At 37.0% G+C, this 19,687-nt stretch overlaps 1 pseudogene; it reads right to left on the reverse strand.

Annotated features, from left to right (window-relative positions):
• Positions 1-589: 589 nt before the first annotated feature.
• The window catches only part of LOC144221848 (inositol 1,4,5-triphosphate receptor associated 2-like), a 37,644-nt pseudogene continuing 18,546 nt past the window's right edge, over positions 590-19,687 (reverse strand).

The raw sequence follows: 19,687 nt of genomic DNA on the forward strand, positions 1-19,687 counted from the left end.
TTGTTTCTTGAGGTAGCCCTGGAAAAGAAAACAGACAGAGAAACATACAGGGAGCAGGAGCACGCAAATGCACAGGCTAATTCAACTACCATGCAAAGCGAGAGGGAAAATGAAAAAGTTAAGAGAAAAGACAGAGGAAGGAGGGCGAATAATATGGAGTATAAAATACATAAAAGGGTCAAAAAGGGGAAAAGAAAAGGAATAAAGGAGAAAACCGATGGACAAAGAACGGTTTAAAGCATATACCTGGATTTCCCAGCTACAGTTAAATAGCCGTGTGTATGCAGTGCTGGTTGAAAAGCATAGAGAAAGAGAGAGAAGGCAAGCCCTTCTTTGTCTGAAAGATGCAGGTGGGAGATAGCAAGCTCCCTACTTCTCCTCTCTCTTGCCACCATCCCCCCAAATAATATATATCTTATGTATCTATTTCTCAAAAGTTAAAATAATAAGCTTTATCCCCATTGTATTTTAATTGGGAAAGTAATCTCAAAAAAAGGAAATGTAAACTATCTTACAGCAAGTGAGTTCAGACTCACAAACCATGAGATCATGACTGGAGCCTAAACCAAGAGTCTGTCACTTAACTGACTGAGCCACCCAGGTTCCCCTTAGTAGCCTTTCTGAAGGAAGTCTTGAGATTTGTTGTTCAGCGAGCTATCATATCATCAAATTATGAGATAGACCATTTTGATGAATTATTTCTCTTTTCAGAAAGACTTAACTTGGGATTTTTGTCCTTTCTACTATTTCTTCAGATGGTTCCAAGTCACCTTTAGTTTTTAGTTCACAGTTTTCTTCTTCAGCATCTGCCAAGGAATAGGTGCTTATAAATCTGTGTAATGAGGGATGGTGTTCACTTTGTTGTGATCCCCAAAATGCCAGCCACTTGAGCATCCCAACCACCATTCCTGAATTTTCAATATTTCTGGCTAAAGAGACACTAGTCATTCTTTGAAGAGAAAATGGCTTGATGTTTAAAAGAATTGAACTTTTTAAAAACTTGCCAGTCATCTTCATTGACAAGAAAGTTAAAAGACCTTTCATTTTGGAAAAGAACCCGTTTCGGTTCTAGTTTAGCATGCTCGTTGGCAGGCATTCTTTTCATATTTTCTCCTGCTGAGTCATCATTTCAACTGCTTTACTAACCTGGCTTGCCTGATTAATAGCTCCCAGTATCTAAGGCCTCCTGGCTGCTCATGCTGTACACTAGTTAAGGAACGTTATATCTTCTCCAGCTTCTTAATGATTTCCTAGGCATGGCTGTCGTCTTCACAGACCAATGTTAAGGACTCTAATAGCTTTACACATTTAGATACGTCTTTCTTCACATTTTCTTCTGTCTAGTCAAACTCCTTCCTTCAAACTCCACTATTTTCTCCAAGGTAAACCAGTTGCATTATTGCTGGAAAACCATAATCTCAGAAATTTGGCCTTCCCCTCCTCATTAGCAGAAGGGTTGTCACTAAGCTTTTTCCTGTTTTTAAAACATGTTTAAAAATAGTCACATAACTTCATGTTAAAGTGAATTATTAGGGCTTAATTTATAATTTAAAATGTATCTCCATAGTATAAGATAACAACATAAAGTTGAATAGTCAATTAAAAGGAAATAACAGAAATTTGGCATTATAATTAAGGAATAGTTAACATGTTTAAGAGGTCAGGGTTTTGTTCTGTATATATCAAATAGTTTAAAATATATGAAGTATGACTTGTAGGACCCCAGGTCTTGGAGGGTTTTTAACCCTCTAATCCATCTGCCTATTTTTTAGATATAGATCTTTTGAAATATCCTTTTAGCAGAGGAGACAGTGTGGGATGAAATAATGCACTAATGGAAATCTCATTATTTCTTGAGAAGCCCACACAATCTTGATACAATGCTAATATAAAAACACTTATTCTTTTCAGATGGAATCTGACTCCTACACATTGTTCTCTGTTCAGCTCCCTAAGACACTATTAACCAGACCATCTCCCTTTGTAGCATTCCAACTATCAGAGGCCTGGTGGCTGAAATGTTCATTCCTCTTTAGACTATGTTCATTCCTTTAGTTGCTCTTCATACATAGCATTATTTCAAATCACCTCAGCATCCAAGATGTGCTTTCTTGCAACAATTCTAGTTTCTCTATATTCCTCTCAAATGTGTGTATCCACAGGCATTTTGATATTCAACAACATATATACTTCTCATTATATGGTGTCATAGTGATGTAGTCTAATGTAATAGAAGGACTCCTCATTAGTCTAGGTAGGATAATTAAAATTTTTTTTAATGTTTATTTATTTTTGAGAGAGAGATAGAGAGACAGAGTGTGAGCTAGTGGAGGGGCAGAGAGAGAAGAAGACAGAATCCAAAGCAGGTTCCAGGCTCTGAGCTGTCAGCACAGAGCCCAAAGCAGGACTTGAAACCATGAACCATGAGATCATGACCTGAGCTGAAGTCAGATGCTTAACCAACTGAGCCACCCAGGTGCCTCTAAATAGGACAATTTATTATTATTTTTGCTTTGATGTCTCTTCCCCTGTTGGACTTTTAGCTCTTTGAGGTAAGGGAACAGATCCATCTTGGCTCTCATTCTGTTTTTCATGCTTAGCATAATGCCTGTCGAATACACAATGTTCTATAAGTGTCCATTAATTGAATGAATGGATGGATGAATGGATGTTAAGGTCTGTGGCATCATTTTTATTTTAATTCAGTAATAAATTATTTACCTATTGTTTCAGTAGGGCTCTGATATAAACTAGTTTATGATAGTATCTCATAAGTATTTCCTTCAAGAGCTAAGAAATCTTTCTAGCGTGACTTTTTCCAAAGGAGAAACATTATACATCAAGCGGCTATATCATAGAGGATAAGGTGATTCTGAGAGTCTGACCTGTGGAGTATCCAAGTTATTGATGGCTATTTTTCCTTGTGAATTCTTTTATTGAAGTAGGTGAAGGGTTAGGCAATTATCGATCTGAAATAGGCTTGATAATAACATGTCCTCATCATTTTAATCAAGATTATAGATTAAGAGATTTATGAGAGGCTGATCAATATGCAAATAGAATGGATTTGGAATATACTGTGAACACTGGAACCTTGATCCAATTTGATCTCAGAAGATGGAATCGTGAGGTAGTTTCTTCCTTTTTCATCAAAGGCATGGAGAAGATATAAGAATAAGCCATAAATTACATAGCCTGACTTGGAAACAAGGGCTTGTGGCAGACCAGAAGCTATGAGGCGTGTAAAATAAGGCGGGTAGCTAGGATGCTGCATTAGGCAGCTTGGTTCTTTAGCAATATATTTTAAGGGTTATTGAGGAAAGTATTGCAGGATGTCTATTAAAGAACCACATCTCATACAGCAGTGCGGGATCAAACAAGTGAGAGAAATATGTAAAAGCCTAGAAGTTTTTGCTAATGCCGAGAGGAGAAGAAATGCTGTCTTAGGCTGCAGTAATAGAATAGGGAGGTGGTAGTTCAGTTTGGGGTTTTATATTCTTTACTAGGTATCATTATTTTAAAAGCAAGATTGAGAGCCAGTATATCCCAAAGAGTGGCTCAGATGGAGAGGATATTTTGGATTTTACCAGTTGAGGAAAGAACAGTGGTTCTTAACTTGGCATGTGGTTCAGAGTCATTTGAATTTTTTATTTTTAATACATATAAAGATACCCCTCTTCCTAAGGAGTCTTATTCATTAGATCTGGAATACGGAGAGGATATGCATTTTCCCCCCAAAGTTTTGCAGTTCAGATGCGTACCTCTGGCTGAGAATGATCAAATTAGAAATAGCTTAGAGAAGAAAGTTAAGAGGCATAGGAGTGTCTACAGTTGTTTTACTCCCTGAATCCCCTAGGAAACCAGTTGGTGAATTCCCACCTGGGGTCTTTTGCTAGTTCCAGAACTGACAGCTAAGCAGTTGTGGCTGAGGGAAATGCTCTTTAGGTAACTGTGTCCGTGGAGTGAGCTGGCTGTGATGGATATTGGTGGCATAGGATCGCTGTGCTGTTTTCTCCTATGTTCCACAACCACATGCTGAGGATGGATTTCCTTCTTTCCTTTCTCTCCCTCCTTCAACATTCATCTTGCTTGAGGGGAGCCCCGGCCTTGGGGTGTAGGGGTGGGATGAATCTGAACTAGCATTGCGGCTTGGATAGGGCCTGACCTTAGATTGTATGTGGTTCCTACTTCAGCAAAGATATATGAAATTCAGTGATTCTTATTAAAAGTCTTTAGTGACTGTTTTTTCTGTCTCTTTCTCCCCCTGTGCCCCCCTCCTCTTTTCTCATTATTGCCTCAGTGTCAGTTTTCCAAACAGGCTTTACTCATTCCAAAAATTTGCCACTCCTCTGTCCTGCCATCTTGGCCTTGTGCTTGAAAAGTAAGATAATAATCTGCTCCTAAAACTCTGCAAGACTCCCGATTTATTATTATAAAGTATGTAAAGTTACTCACCCGTGCCCATGACTTCACTCTTCTCCCTCACTATGCTCACTATGCTCTACTCTCCTAATTTGGTAATTCCTGCCTGAATAGATTTTTCTAGTTGTGTTTGTGGTTATCTGACTTTGAAAAAGAAGAAAGATAAAGCACGCTCAACTGTATTGATAATTTCCTCTTAAATTTCCTCTCCTTAGAAAAAGAATAACAGAGGTTATATCAAGTTTAGTTTAGAACATGAGTATGTTTTGGCTCATAAAACATAGCATAGTCCAAACCTAATTATACTCATATTTGAGACCTCTCTAGAAAATATTTTGTTTGCTTGAATATTGCCAAGGGTTGTCTTCCTGGGTAAGCGACAGATCTGCTTACTCCAGGGGTCAGAGGAAGTTTGGAGGTGGAATGGACTCCTCACATTTTGTGTCTTTGGAGGAGGCTCTGAAACCCTACTATAACCTGTCACTTCCCCTAAAAGGACAAAACACACCTGAAAATAAAGGCTCAGTGAAGTCAAGTAGTTGGTCAGAGACTATTTCATGTTCCCTGTGTCATCTAGACCATCCATCCTGAGGAAGAAGGAATGCCCAGCCACCCACTCTGGGACCAGTGAGATGACAATAGGGAAGCAGGTATCTGTTCCATGTTTTTCTGTGGCAGAGAAATAAATAGGCCCTTCCTCACCCCTCCCCTCCTTATTTTAGGATACAAAGGATTTTTTTTTAATAACCCAGTACTTAATCCCTCAAGCTGTAAACTAGCCTCCTGTACTTTCCTTTAAGAAAACTGCTAATAGCAGTGTTTCCCATTTCAGGATGAATTTAAGACCCACCCGACCCTTTACTCAGGCATGTTTACATCTCACTTAAGAAAATACAAGCTCAGTCTTTTATTAAAGAATTTCAGACATGGTAGACTCAGGTGTGGCTAGTGCGGGTGTGGGGTTTGCTTTGGACACGGTGGTTGTCTCAGGGCTTCTACATTCATATCAGGAGATAGAAGCAATACCAAGCCCTAAGGACGACATGCACAGCAGATTTCTACATCAAATATCTCTGTCACTCCTGAGTTTTTCCCAGCTGAGATCTTTGACACACATAGCAGTTTCCCTTAAAAGCAGGTTAATGAGTTTGATCATTCACCACTCGCTTCATTTCTCTATTGGAAATGTCACCCTGACAAATCTATCTCATCATTTCCAAATGATTGATCAAGACCTTTCATATCAGTGAGGTCAGAGTGCATAGTGATTTGGGTTTGGGTCTCAAAGTCCGAGGAACCTAGGCTTGACTCCTAACCTCTATGCTGATTAGAATGACCTAGGACAAGATACTTACTCTCCCTGATTCCCAGATTCCTTACCTATAAAAGGGAGATAATGATGCTCAACCCACAAAGGAAAAGACACTACCTGTCTTAGAGTAAGCAGCAGATAAATGATGGCTAATATTTTGATGGTTGCCTTACTTACTAATCTGAAGGTCTGTGTGCTCCAGACTCTTTTCTCATTAGTTAAGTCAAAGCATTAAAAGCCATAGTAATTATGATTATAACAGTTACTGATAATAATTATAATTTCATTCACATTTACTAAGTGATAAATTTATGGGCATCATCAGGCATATAATAAATATTCTTACCCCTATGTTTCATAGCAAAGCTGAAAATGAAGTTTAAGTATTCTAAATATAATTCACACTCACCCCCGCCGCACCCTACCCAAAAGAAATTTCTACTAGTTTTGAATTTCAATCCTTTCTTTCTCTTTTCTTGTTTAAACTTCTCTCCCGCCCCCCATGAATGCCATTAAAAAAAAAAACCCAAAACTAACTCTGTGACATAGAAGTGGAAAAGGTAATTTTAGGGGATGATTTAAGCTGGAAACACATTTGTTTATAGCACTCACATTATCCCAGGGCATCCTGGACAGAATGAGTGCGGCCTCAGGCCACTAGCTTCTCAGGTATTCATTAATCCTGAAGAAAGCTTCAGGTTGAGGCCATTACCGCTTAATTACAGTTTGTGATTACTGGCACATTCTTTCGTGACCTTATTCTACATGCTGGCCTGTTCATTCACTAGAGAATCCATGCAGCTGGAAATTTTGGCTGACTAGAAAGTATAAATGGGGATTTTCTGGGGGCTTGAATTGAAACCATTCTCGCTGAAATGTCAACACATTTTTCTCCCATCTGGATATGGTTAATCACGGTGCTTGCTTTGATATACTTTTTCCATAAGCTGCGCTTTTGAGCTGTGCCTGAACTTATCAAAATGCTATTTTAAATTCGAGCTTTGAGCTGAAGCGCTTGTCTATCATTATTTACCCTTTGTGGCCATAACAAGGGACGTTGCTGACCAACACTTCAGCATTTCAGAGCTTGCGGTCTAGGGACCATTCAAGACTATGTAGAAACAGGTTGGAATTTTAATTCTCTGATTACTCGAAGAATAATGTTTTTCTAAAATCATAGGGAAGGAGGCCTAATCTGGGAGCAAAGAGTGCTTGGCTAGGAACTGAAAAATCTGACTGGAATCTATGCTTAACTGCAACTGATTTTGGGGCAAAATAGTTTCACTTATAAATAATTAGTGTTTTTTATGGGCCACACACTGAGGAAGGTATTAGGGATATTGAAGTCTGTGGGGCATGGGATAGTATTTTCCCTTTGTTCCTATAACACCTTCCCCAGTGTATGATAATTATGTAAGCAAATGAGCGTGGCTGGACTCCAATAAAATTTTATTTATGAACCATAAAATTTGATTTTCTATAATTTTTATATGTCATGAAATATCACTTTTTTAAAGTTTATTTATTTATTTTTTTTGAGAGCACAAGCAAGGGAGGAGCATAGAGAGGGAGAGACTGAATCCGGAACTATGAGATCATGACCTGAGCCAAAATCAAGAGACAGATGCTTAACCAACTGAGCCACCCAGGCACCCTGAAATATCACTTTTCTTTTTGACTTAAGACAATTTAAAAATGTAAAAACTGGGGCGCCTGGGTGGCTCAGTCGGTTAAGCATCCGACTTTGGCTCAGGTCGTGATCTCATGGTTCGTGGGTTCGAACACCGTGTCAGGCACTGTGCTGACAGCCAGCTCAGAGCCTGCAGCCTGTTTCGGATTCTGTATCTCTCTCTCTCTCTCTCTCTCTCTCTCTCTCTCAGAAATAAATAAAACATTAAAAAATTTCTTTTAAAAATGTAAAAAATATTTTTAGGTCATAGACCATTCAAACGGCAGTATCAATTTGGCTTATGGGTTATAGTTTACCAACCATTGATATGTACCACAAACAAAATAAGCATTAGCATGATCATTGTTGGCAGTAAATTTTCTGGGTATTATGGGAGCACGCGAGGCTAAAAGGATGAGAAAGGATGAGTCAGTTGGGACCAAAAAGAAGAGTATGTGTGAAGGCTCAGAATAAATACAGTAAATGAATGACTGTAATACAGAATATAAGAAATAAATACAAAATCTAAAACAAATAGTGATAAATGTACAGTCTGTTTAATTGAGCAGGGGCCATATTTTGAATCGCTTTATATGCCATATAAAGATTTTGGAGCAACAGAAAGCTTCTGGAAGGATTTTAAATAAGCAAGGACAAGATTAAATTTGAGGTTTAAAATATCTCTGTGGATACACGTGGAGGATAGAATAGACATGGCTGTGCCTCAATATGACTTTATTTACAAAAATAGCAGCAGATCAGATTTAGCCTGTGGCTATCTTTTGCTAAACCCTGCTGTAGAGTCAGACAGCTTGACTGAAATCTTGTCCCATAACTATTTTTTGGCAAATCACTATTTTTTTAAATTCTTGTTTCTGTTCAACACTTCTTTTCCTTCAAAAAATCCATCAGAAATCCATAAATATGTTCAATGAAGAGTGGACAAATGTTCATTTGTCATGTTGGAAAGAAAGCACTAACTCTGGGAAGACGTTGAGACAACAGCTACTTTATTTTGTTGCAGAGAATGTTAACCCGCAGGGATTTGTCCTTTTATAGAGGAATTCGTCCCACCATTATTTCTAATGCCCCCTTTCCCGCACATCTGTACCCTGATTTCCAGCTTATGCTATTGAGCTTCCTCTGTGACACTGGTTATATTTACTTGGGTTATAAGATACCCAGCTAACTAGCTTAAAAACCAACTTTGTCTTCTAACTTCAGTGACTTCCAATTCAAGTAGAGAGTAGCAAAGACTATCTTCCAGACTATTTAAAGCAATAATCATTACTCATTTTGATACAAGAAAGAACGATTTTTCTAGTGGTGGGATCTCAAAGACAATCTAGAATACAAACATGTATAAGAAAAAAATGACAAAGAATAATAGATCCAGTGAAAATGCTGATAAAGGTGAATATGAATAAATTCTATAGAAGTTAAGACCTCCTTTTCAGCAAAGGATTCAACACAAATATCCAAGTTTGAAAGCTCAGCTATAGGAAGAGAAATTATAAATTTGAAAAATCATGAATTCATTGACATGCTTTACATTCTGAAAAAAAATTACATGATTATATTTCTTTAAAAATAAAAAGTGAGGGGTACCGGGGTGACTTAGTTGATGAGGCATCTGACTTTGGCTCAGGTCATGATTTTCTGGTCTGTGGTCTGTGAGTTTGAGCCCCTCATTGAGCTTTGTGCTGACTGCTAACAGCCTGGAGTGTACTTCAGATTCTCTCTCTCTCTCTCTCTCTCTCTCTCTCTCTCTTCCTCTCCCTCTCCCTCTCCCCTCCCCTTACTCGTGCTCTGTCTCTCTCAAAAATAAACAAAATTTAAATAAACATTAAAAAGTTTTAAAATAAGAGTTGGGTTAGACATCCAACTTTTGATTTTGGCTCAGGTCATGACCTTAAAGTTCATGAGTTCAAGCCCCCTGCTGGGCTCTGTGCCGGACAGGATGGAGCCTGCTTGGAATTCTCTCTCTCTCTCTCTCTCCCTCCCTCCCTCCCTTACTCGTGCTCTGTCTTTCTCAAAAATAAACAAAATTAAAATAAATAAACATTAAAAAGTTTTAAAATAAGAGTTGGGTTAACCATCCAACTTTTGATTTTGGCTCAGGTCATGACCTTAAGGTTCATGAGTTCAAGCCCCATGCTGGGCTCTGACAGGATGGAGGGATGGAGCCTGCTTGGGATTCTTTCTCTTTCTCTCTCTCTCTCTGTCTCTGTCCCTCCCCTGCTCATGTGTACTCCCTCTTTTTCTCTCAAATAAATAAACTGTTAAAAAATAAGAGAGAGGGGTACCTGAGTGGCTCAGTCAGTTAAATGTGTAACTGATTGATTTCAGCGTAGGTCATGATCTCATGGTTTGTGAGATCTGCATGGGGCTCTGTGTTGACAGCATGGAGCCTGCTTGGAGCACTCCTACTAGTGCTTTTCCTCTCTCTCAAAATAAATTAATAAACATTAAGAAAAGAAAACCCAAGGGATCTTTTCAAATTAAATCAATATATGTAATGTGTAGTAGAAAGACCCCAATGGTGAGAGGGAGGGGTTTGGTCAGCACAACCTTTGTTATAGTCCAATGTCTGAAGTTAACCAGCAGCTATTTGACTTTGAACAGGTGTTATCATATCATATGAAATGAGAAAAAAGAGGGTGTCATTGTTTTCTTCCCCCACATTTGCTCCCTACTTCTGCCACCTTATCGCTGCAAAGGAAATCTAGACTTAATTAAGGCACTTTTATCCAACATTAGTCAATCTGTATACTTACAATATTATAACAACTATAAAAACAGTAATCATTCTTAAACTTATCACTCCAAAAATTGATAATAAATTACACATGGATTTAAAGACTCACATAGATGAAAAATCTTCCAAAACTGATCTTTATATTTTAATTCCAATCAAAATTCTAGCAGGTAAGTTCTGTTTCTGAAAGCTGTAAAAGGATGTTACTCCCATTCTAGCAATAATAGAAAGCCAATGGTTTACAAATTTATCATTTATCTCAAAGCCATCCTTAGTGTGCTGAGGTCACAAGACAACCAAGAAAACTGATCTCTGACAAGTGACAGATGCCTTGTCATGAGGAGGACAGACACAGACCTTTCAACCTTGACCAAAGCACAGGAAGATATGTGGCTGCTATAGAAGTACATAAGAAAATAAGTCCATTAATACAGTAAACGCTTCTTTTTTAAGTTTATTTGTTTTGAGAGAGAGAGAGCAAGTGAGCAGGGGAAGGACATAGAAAGGAGCAAGGGAGGGAATCCCAAGCAGGCTGCTCACTGCCAGTACAGAACCCAACTGGGGGCTTGAACTCACAAACCGGGAGATCATGACCTGAGCTGATATCAAGAGTCGGATGCTTAACCAATGAGCCACCCAGGTACTCCACATCGTAAATACAAAAAGGCCAAGAGTGGGCAAAGATTTCAGATTAGAAAAACTGAAAGCCCCAGGCACAGGGGAGTTTGGCGTCACTCACAAACTCTTCTCCATGAGTGTCATCAAGTGCTCACACGGAGAGTGGGTGCCGGGCAAGAGAGCCCCTCCCTACCTCCTGACCTGTGCTGGGGCAGATGTGCAGGAGCTGATTGGATGCCACTGGCTGACAGGCAAAACACAGTATTCACTTCACAAGATCCTTCATTTGAAACAAAAGAACTCTGAAGCCGTGAGGAGGGTCAGTTCATCAAGAAGATATAGCCATCTTAAGTGTTTATGTACTCAATTACAGAGCTTCAAATATATCTTTAAAACTTGATAGAACTCTCAGAATAAAACAGACAAATCTGTAAAGATAGTCAAAGATGTCAACAGTCCTCTGTCAATAATTAACAGAAAAATAGAAAATCAGAAAAAATATAGTAAGTATCGAAATCTGTAAGAAAGACTGTAGAGATCTGAGAAGTACCAATAGCTGCCCAATTTAATGGATTCTTAGCAACCCATTTAATAACATCACAGTACACATTCCTTTCAAGTGTTCGCAAAACATTACTGAGATCGAACATTTTCTTGGCTTCCAAAGTATGATACATTTCAATAATAGGCTTAAACTAGAGATAAATGGCAACAAATAAATAAAAATGCTCACATATTTGAAAAGTAAACCATATATTTTGAAAAAACAGCTGTATCAAAGAGGGAATCCTCAGAGTCATCTGAAAATAGTTTTAATTTAATGAAAAAGCACAACATACTAAACTTTAGGGTATACAGCTAATGCAGTACCTGTAGAGAAATCTCTAGTAGCAAATACTTAGAAAATAAATATTAGAAAAGCAAAAAGATTTGAACTGAAAAATCTAATGTTTCACCTTAAGATAATAGCAAAACCAAAGCAAACTAAATCCAAAGCAAGCAAAAGAAAACATGTAATAAACTTAAGAGTTGAAGTCAAAGCAATTGAAAACAAGAAAATAGAGTAAATCAATGAAACCAAATGCTGGCTCTTTGAAAAGATCAAATTGATAAACTTCTACATATAGATGACAAATGCTAGAGAAAAAAAGACATCAGTATAGATCACAGACCTTGAGGTTATTAAAAACCAAATATTAGTAACACATTTGTGTCAATAAATATGATGGCATAGATTAAAAGGATACATTTCTAAAATGTCACAATCTACCAAAGTTAATTCAAGAATTAGATAACTTAAGGTGTGCCTGGGTGGCTCAGTCAGCTGAGTGTCTGACTCTTGGTTTAGGCTCAGGTCATGATCCCATGGTTGTGGGATGGAGCCTGGCATCTGGCTTTGCACTGGGTGTGAAGCCTGCTTGAGATTCTCACTCTCTTCCTCTCTTCCTCTCTCCTGCTCATACTTTCTCTCTCTCTAAAAGAAATGAAATGAAAAAAAAATTAAAACAAGAATTAGATAACTTAAATGGTCTTCTATTTAAGATAACCTGTGCACAAAGAAAATTCTAAGTGAGATGGCTTCACTGATAGATTCTACCAAATGTTTATATGCTACAAAAAATTCTCTAGATAACTTAAGGAGGAATACTTCCAAATTTATGAGGCCAGTGGTACCTAAAGACATTACAAGAAAAGAAAACTAAAATATTCAATATTCCTCATGAGCATAGGTGCAAAAAAGCCTTGAAAATAAATAGCGTATTTTGTGGGCAGAAAATATTCTCAAAGGAGATCGTGGTCACTGGAGCAATTTTCCAACCTCAATCAGCTCGAAACTCCTAGAAGTCAAGAGAGGAGTTCAGACTTCAACTTCAAATTCTATTTGCTAATTTTGTCTCTAATTTTATTTCCCCAAACAGATTGTAAATACCATGAAATTGGAGATCATATCTTCTACTTAAGATTTTCCCACTAGCATAACAATTAGGTATTTAATTTCAGTAGTTTGAGAGACACAAATGTGTAGCTGTCCAATAGATAAATGGACTGCACACTGAGATTTTGATACTGATCTTAGTCTGACAGTTATCTTGGGCTCGCTAATGGCAGCCTCTCTCTCTCAATACGTAAACCTTTCAAAGCAAACTTTTAATACATCTTCAGAAGGCATAGAAATAAAATGTAGCAGAATAAATTTTCGATGTACAAGCTGAATACCACCCAGATCCCCAAAATTCTCCTCTGTCCCCTTACAATTTAGCGCTAGGCCTTTAAGAGTAACCAGTTTCCTGACTTTTAACACCTTAGGCTAATTTTGTCTGCTTTTGGAACTTCTATCAATAAAATCATAACATATGCACTCTTTTGGGTCTAGCTTCTTTTTCTCTCCATCAGATTTATCCACATTGTTATATATAATTATAGTTTGTTCACTCTTACTGCTGAATAGTCTTTATTTATTACATAAATACTATTTAGTCTACTATTGTTAGATAGTTGGGTAGCTTCCAATTTGGGGATATTATGAACAGTGTCATTAAAACACTCTTGTACGTGTCTTATGGGGTATATATTAATATACTTCTGTACAGTTTAATTTTTTAAAATTTTTGTTTAATATAATTTACTGTCAAGTTAGTTAACATACAGTGTATACGGTGTGCTCTTAGTTTTGGGGTTAGATTCCTGTGATTCCTTGCTTACATACAACACCAAGTACTGCTCCCAGCAGGTGCCCTCCTCAATGCCCGTCACGCATTTTCAAAAGTTTATCTATTTTGAGGCAGGGGGAGCAGAGAGAGAGAAAAATCCCATACAGGCTCGTCACTGTCAGCACAGAACCTGATGCAGGGCTTTCTCACAATACTGAGATCATGACCCAAGCTGAGATCAAGAGTGAGACACCTAACTGACTGAGTCACCCAAGTGCCCCAGAGTTTTTACTGAGGAATAAAATAGCTGGATCGATACATGCATATACTTAGCTTTAGTAGATGTAGCCAGGAATTTTGCCAGTTTATCATTCTATGAGCAGTGTATTAGAGTCCGGGTTGCTCTACATTGTCCTCAGTGCTTAAAATTGTTACATTTTTAAATTTTAGCCTTTTTTAGTATGTGTAGTGGTAATTGCCTTGTGATTCAAATTCTTTCCTGGTGATTAATGAAGTTGAGCACCTTTCTTTATGATTATTAGCCAAATGATATGTTCTTTTGTGAAGCACTTGTTCATGTCTTTTACTAATTCATTTTCAATTGAATTATGTCATGTATTCTTGATTTGTAGACATTCTTTGTATATTCTAGTTATAAATCTTTGTTGGATACATTGCAAATGTGGTCTCTCACTTTGTGTTGCCTTTTCTTAATGGTATCTATAAGACAAAGCTTTCCTCAATCTTTTAAATGTTCTGTTTAGGTTTCAGTTTTCTGCCTGTTGATTTCTGTTCCAGAAATTAGTAACTGTTTTGAGATAAAACCGGCAGTATGCCTGAGGCTCCCCATATACCTATCAGAAGCTTAGTTTTTTTCTTTCTCTGTCCTCCAGTAGCATCCCTTTCTGGGATCAAAATTTAGATTTTCATCCTTATGCCCATTCACAAAATTAACAATTAACCTTGGGTAAAAGTGACTGCCGAAGTCTGTTTACATCTGTTACATTCTTTCTCTCTGGAGTATGGCCCTTCCAATCCTCTTTGTCACTGCCACAGTCTGTTGACTTCAAACAGATGATTAACATATTGTATCTTGGTTTTCCTTTTTGTTCTCAGTGGCAGTACTGGTCTGCCAAAATCCATTCCTTCTCATTTATTTTTAAGCAGAAATTACCACAGTGTAATTTGGATTGATACATACTGATAATTTATCAGCTACCAATCAATCAAGAAATGCAGCTCAGTGGCTCAGTCAGTTAAGCATCTGACTCTTGATTTGGGCTTAGGTCATGGTCTCATGGTTTGTGAGTTTGAGCTCCGCATCAGGCTCTGTGCTGTCAGTCTGCTTGGGATTCTCTCTCTCTCTCTCTCTCTCTCTCTCTCTCTCTGTCCCTCCCCTGCTTATTTTCTCTCTCTTTATCTCTAAATAGATGGATGGATGGATAGGTAGATAGATAGATAAAACTTAAAATTAAAAACAGAAATGTCATCTAAGAAATGTTTTATGTAAAACGGACTTTCAAGTATTACTCTTCTTGATGCTGACACATTTGGGGGTAAGTGGGCATCAGGAGACATAAAGAGGAAGATCTCTTGATAATTAAAGACCTCATTTTTATTTCCTTTTGGGAACTGAACTCTTCTTAGAAGCACTGGGAAACTAGAGTGGAACTGATTGCCCTAATCACATGGGAGAAGTGAAATAGAAACAGATTTAAGGGTGTTTAAACACATTAGTAATGATTTTTCTTGTGCATGATTAGATTTGTTGCCAATTCAAGTAATGTAACTAAATCACGGCTTTGGGATTTTCTCAGAAAATCATGAAAAGAAACTGAAAAATTACTTGGCAAATTGCACATAGAAAATTGTGATTTTTTTTTTTCTGAAATGAATTTCTGACATATATTGCCAGCCTGATTCTTGTGTTTTTGCCAAGGGTGGAGCCTGAACTATGATGTCATAGCTGCCTATGGCTGAGGCAGACTCATACTGACAAACCCCATGGCTGATGACTGTAGATAACAACATGAGCAGTCTCAGTTCTTTTCACTACATTGTCACTCTTACTGGTATTTTAACTTCTTATTTAGGCTTCAGCAGTATTTAAAGTTGCTCTTTGTCTAAATCCACACAAAGCTGAAGGATTAATAGCATTTTAATAATAGGTAAGCCCTCCAAGAGCGTAGTTTTGGATTTTTTTCTAGAGCCAAGGGATTTCCTGAAGATGATCTGAAATAATGTTTTGAAAACATACACATTTTTAAAGAAAATTCATATCCAAGTATCACTCACTAAGATCTGGTACAAATAATGTGGCTCAAATAATAATAGTTAAATATCGAAGTGTGAGATGTTTTCCCTGATTCTAATTTTAAAAATAATATTTATTCACCTTTTCTGATTATAAAGATAATACTTTTCTGTGTGAAACTTTAAAGAAATCATTATCATCTCACCCAGAAAAGTGTTAGTTTGTGTAAAACCTTATATTTTTATATCCTATAAATATATATGCACACATACATGTTTTTATATGTGTGTGTGTATATATATATATATTTAAACTGGATTTATATTATATATTTTATAAACTCACTTTTTTCATTTATATATTTTGAGAAATCTCCCTTTCCATTACATTTTGTGTAAAATGTGATTTTAACAGGTCTATAGTGTAGCAAATGTATAGGCTAATACACTATTGATGAACATATAAGTTGTTTGAAACTTTTGACTATGGTCTAAGAACATTTTTGTATGTGAATCTTTTTGTGCATATCGAATCATTTTATTAGAGTGATTTCTTACAAAAAGAAATACAAGGCAACAAATTCACAACTTTAAGGCTCTTGAATCATGGCATGAAATTACTTTTCAGAATGGAAGTAAGTATATGAAAGTATCTATTTCACTGGGCATTTGCTAGTACTGAAAATTGTACATTTAATTATCTTTCTCAGCTTCACAGTTGGAAAATAAAGTTATTTCTTTGTTCTTTTAGCATTACTTACCATTAGGCAATAGTGACAATTTAGAGATCTGTTAATGTTCACTGGCCATTTGTGTAAGCTATTTCTTTACTGAATTGTCATCTTACATACTTTGCTTACAGTTATATTTAGTGGTTTTATTTTTCTTAGGATTAATGAGACCTCTTTTAATGTAAAGACTGTTAGCCATTTATCTGCCATGTATGTTCCAAAATATTTCTGTTTGTGATTTGCCTATTAGTTTTTCTGATGTAGTAACATTTTTTACTATTCACATCATCAAACCTATCATTGAATCAGAAACCATAGAAAGCTTTTATATTTCCTTATGGTATCTTAATTTTGATTCTGCTATAGTTTCTTTGCTCTAGTTGATTTTGCTATGGCTTCCTCTTTTGTTTAAAATGGTCTTATTAACTGCAAGATCAAATAGATGTTTATCTACACTTTCTTTTACTTCTTTTACTATATTTACTTTTTTAAATATTTAGTCCTTTAGTCCACTTAAAATGTGTATGGGGTGTAACAGTGATCTAATTTAACTTTTTCTAAATATACAGTTTATTGCACAGTTTTTATTACCAAACTGTTATGTATAGTAGGTTATTAAAAGATTTCTGCACTGTTGTACTGTTTCACTTACTGTTTTAGAATGTATTTAGACAGATAGCTGGGTATGCCAATTCTGTCCTCACTGGTTTTTCTCTTTTCAAAATGTCTTGAATGTTTTCACAAAGAATGCTTGTTCTCCATATTAATTTAAAGGTAATGTTTTAGGGGCACCTGGGTGGCTCAATTGGTTGGGTGTCTAACTTCAGCTCAGGTCATGATCTCACTGCATGTGAGTTTGAGCCCTGTGTCAGGCTCCATGCTGACAGATCGAAGCTTGGAGCCTACTTCAAATTCTTTCTCCATCTCTCTGCCCCTCTCCTGTTCGCTCTCTCTCCCACTCCCTCTCCCTCAAATATAAAAAATGAATTTAAAAAATAAAAATAAAGATAATGTTTTAAAGTATAGAAATAATCCCATACAGCTTTTCGAAAGGATGAGTAAGCGTCTGCTGAGCTCTTCTATGTGGAAAAGAAAAAGTAATAGGTAAAAAAACAAAAACAAACAAAACCCCCAAGATAAATAACCGTATATAGTAAACGATATTTGGTGTTAAAAATGAATAAAAATTGCATTTGCTTGAATACACAAATGCTTTCTCTGGAAGGATACATAAAGAGTTCTTAGTTTCAGTATTGGAAGACAGGGATGTGTGGGAGATTTACTGTTCACTAAACATTCTGTATTTTCAAATTTCATAGAATGTTGAATAAAACAAATTTAAAAACTTCAGAGATCAAATAACAGCCTTGTAGATGGTTTTAAAGTTAGTTTGAGGTTTACACATTGAAAGAATTAAAGCTGCAAGGATAAAGCACTTGCCCCAAAGCATGTGAATAGCGAATGGTGTAGCTAGGACTCCCTCAATGGATGCCAGAGTGTTCCATCCATAGTTCACTCAAGGATAGAGGCAAACAGAGCACCCACAGCAAACCGAGTCCAGGAAACACACTTTTTTTTTTAATGCTTCCTAGTTTTTGCTTGAGTCATCTTAAACAGAGAATTTTTGTTTGAATATCATTCAGCTTCTGAATGCAGCCTGTATCTTTAAAAAGTGACTGAGAATAGGAAGCTAGTTTGAAGAGGAGCAGGAGAGTCGTAGAAACCTAATGTAAAGAAGGTAAATGGCTGAGAACAGGGAAGGATGTAATCCGTGAAAAGTTCTGTAGTTCCCTGGGCTATTGCTGCAAAGTGGTATGTAATGGTGATATATAGGAAGTGTCGCCTTACACATATAAGCAACTATTTTTCTGTTGGGTACGAAGTAAGAAGAGTGTCCTAACAAAGGGCTTTAATTCTTCCTCTCTTAATAGCACAGGAAAAAATGGAGTCCCCTATATAGAACACCAAGAAATCAAGCATCCCACTCAGATAAGAAGGACAGGGCTGACAATTCAGATTGCATTTGGAAAAAAAGCAATGCTTTTCATAGTGGTAGACTTGATTACTCTGTATTTAAGGGCTTCTTATTGTTTGCCTCCCTCTCTGTTTTTATCTTATTTTTCCTTCCCTTCTCCCATGTTCATCTGTTTTATTTCTTTTTAAAAGTATTTATTTGTTTGCTTGTTTATTTATTTATTTATAGCATGTGTGAGGGGCAGAGAGAGAGGGAGACAGAGAATCCCAAGCAGCCCCACACTGTCAGTGCAGAGCCCAATATGGGGATCCATCTCAGGAACCATGAGATCATGACCTGAACTGAAATCAAGAGTTGGACATTTAACAGACTCAGCCACCCAGGCACCCCTCATCTACTGTGTTTCTTAAATTCCACATATGAGTGAAATAATATGGTATTTGTCTTTCTATGACTTCCTTCACTTAGCATAATACATTCTAGTTCCATCCACATTGTTGCAAATGGCAAGTTTTCATTCTTTTTGATCACCAAGTAACATTCCTGTGTGTGTGTGTGTGTGTGTGCATGTGCATGTGTGTGTGTGTGTGTGTGTGTGTGTGTGTATCACATCTTCCTTATCCATTCATCAGAGAACACACTAAGGGTTGCTGGCAAAAAGGTGGGTGGGGGAATGCACTAAGTGGGTGATAGGTACTAAGGAGGGCACTTGTTGGAAGGAGCACTGGATGTTATATGTAAATGATGAATCACTAGATTATACTCCTTAAGCCGTTTAAAAAATAAAGAACAAATGAAATTGAGGCTGAAAGTGAAACTAGGCTTGGCCAAAGTCATATAGCTAGAATGTAGTAAAAAACACAGCCATCTGCATCCTGACTACACACTCTGTGCTCTTTCCATGAGACACAACTTAGGTATCAAATACAGCTGCACATGGCAATGTGTTCAGTTTGTGGCTCATCCTCTGGGAGGGAAGTAAACTAGGGTCCATGATAGTTGGCATAATTCAAGATAGACCCAAGTGATTTTCAATATGAGTTCTCTAAAAATGGAAGCATTTAGTGCTCATAACGTATATTCACATACATTATCTGAATAACAGCCATCTTGTGACATACATAGGGCAGTACTGAAGCCACTAGCCACAGGTGGCTACTGAGTACTTGACATGTGGTAAGCCCAAATTGAGTTGTGCTGTGAATATAAAATATGGAGCTTCAAGGACATAAAATAAAAAGAAAATGTAAAATATTACCTTAATAAATTTTTATATTAACTGCAAAAAAATTACTCTG

This window comes from Crocuta crocuta, unplaced genomic scaffold (assembly GCF_008692635.1).
Source record: "Crocuta crocuta isolate KB4526 unplaced genomic scaffold, BGI_CrCroc_1.0 scaffold151, whole genome shotgun sequence".
Classification (NCBI taxonomy): domain Eukaryota; kingdom Metazoa; phylum Chordata; class Mammalia; order Carnivora; family Hyaenidae; genus Crocuta; species Crocuta crocuta.